A 2147-nucleotide genomic window follows, 5' to 3' on the forward strand; every position below is an offset into this window, starting at 1 on the left:
CTCCATGGGTTCTGGAGATTGAACTAAAGTCCTCAATATTTTCTGTAAGGTCTTTTACATGATGAGCCATCTATCTGGACCGATAGTTACTTTATAAAACTACTTTTCTTTAAATGACTGAAGCTATTTGCTGTACTTAATGTCTCACAAGCATTTTGATTTATTTCTAAGTCAGGAGGAATCCATTTATGTGAAATACCATTAGCTGATTCTTTACCATAAAATTTCACTGCATATATGTGCCACATTTTAAAAAGAATGTAATCAGCTGTTGATGACTATCTAGGCTGGTTCCACTTGTAGTTATTATGACAAGTACGGAAACCAACATGGATGTGCAAATACATTTTTGGCATGTGGACTTGAGTCTTTCTACAAATACATTGATTTTAATGAGAAAAAGGAAGACACTTATTGTATGTTCTCATACAAAGACGGAAAGGAGGATCAGAGAGTCTGAAGCCCAGGCATTCTATAATCTATACTAGGCAACATGTCTGCAGATCACCAGGAAAATACAGAAGAGCTTGACTTAGCCATTATCAAAAGAGCTCCTGTATAAGATAGAGAGTCCTATCCAATCAAGGATGGTTTTCAGCTTAAAATGGTAGTACTGTGTATTCCACAGGGGCTTAATCCCTGGGAGAACCACTAGGAGTATGTCTGTATGTTTTGAGTGGCAAGAATGGGTTTTGTCTTGCAAAGAAGCACTCCACTGTGGTTTGGTATCCAATGTAGCTGGTGGTGACATTGTTAGTAATAACACTTGTTTTCTTGTTTTGCAGATATTATTTATGTATTTTTTTGTCAAACTCACAAAGGGAAACAAGCTTACATCATGGAAGGAAAGAATCAAACAGCTCCATCTGAATTCATCATCCTGGGGTTCTCCAACCTGAATGAATTGCAGTTTTTGCTCTTCACCATCTTCTTTCTGACGTACATGTGCACTTTAGGAGGGAATGTTTTCATCATCTTGGTGACCATGGCTGATTCCCACCTACATACACCTATGTATTATTTCCTAGGAAATCTTGCCATTATTGACATCTGCTGCACCACTACTAATGTCCCCCAGATGATGGTGCATCTTCTGTCAGAGAAGAAATCATTTCCTATGGAAGCTGTGTGACCCAACTCTTTGCATTCATTTTCTTTGTAGGCTCAGAGTGTCTCCTCCTGGCAGCCATGGCATATGACCGATACATTGCTATCTGCAAGCCCTTAAGGTATTCATTGGTCATGAACAAGGCCCTGTGCAGCCAGTTAGCAGCCTTATGCTGGACAAGTGCTTTTCTCAGCTCTGTGGTGCACACAGTTCTGACCTTCCACCTGCCCTTCTGTGGTAACAACCAGATCAATTATTTCTTCTGTGACATACCCCCTTTGCTGATGTTGTCTTGTGGGGACACTTCCATCAATGAGTTGGCTTTGCTGTCGATTGGGGTCTTCGTCGGTTGGACTCCTTTTCTGTGCATCATCCTTTCCTACCTCTACATTATCTCCACCATCCTGAGGATCCGCTCCTCTGAGGGGAGGCACAAAGCCTTTTCCACCTGTGCCTCCCACTTGCTCATTGTCATTCTCTATACGGCAGTGCCATATTCACATATATGCGGCCCGTCTCATCTTACTCGCTAGAGAAAGACAGATTGATCTCTGTCCTGTATAGTGTTGTCACACCCATGCTCAACCCTGTAATTTATACCCTGAGGAATAAGGACATCAAAGAGGCTGTGAAGACCACAGGGAGAAAGTGGCAGCCACGAGTTCTCTCTTATGACTTGTAACCTCACTTAACTATAGTAAATAATCTTACATTTAAAAAGTTAATATTTTCACCACTCAGTTGTTGCTGTTATATTTTACTCCAAATCTGATTGCAATATTTGGAAACTTAATGAAGAATTGGCACACTCTATCTTAAGTGTACATACCTGAGCTTTCATTAGTCTCTTATGGAGTCACTTATTTTAGTTTCTATCATTTTTATTTTCTTTTCCATTTTAAAATCTGCATCCAAAGATGATTCCTCTCTCCTGCCATATTTGCTTTACAGGAAAGACTGTATTTCAGGCCAAGCAACTGCTATCTTGAGACATTCAGTTGCACCCCCTAGCAAATGATCATCACATCTGGGACTGTTT

General features: G+C 40.3%; 1 pseudogene; it reads left to right on the forward strand.

Annotated features, from left to right (window-relative positions):
- Positions 1–838: 838 nt before the first annotated feature.
- On the forward strand, positions 839–1790 carry LOC127204994 (olfactory receptor 5V1-like; annotated as a pseudogene).
- The last annotated feature ends 357 nt before the right edge of the window (positions 1791–2147 follow it).

Source organism: Acomys russatus, chromosome 21 (genome assembly GCF_903995435.1).
Source record: "Acomys russatus chromosome 21, mAcoRus1.1, whole genome shotgun sequence".
In the NCBI taxonomy this organism is placed as follows: domain Eukaryota; kingdom Metazoa; phylum Chordata; class Mammalia; order Rodentia; family Muridae; genus Acomys; species Acomys russatus.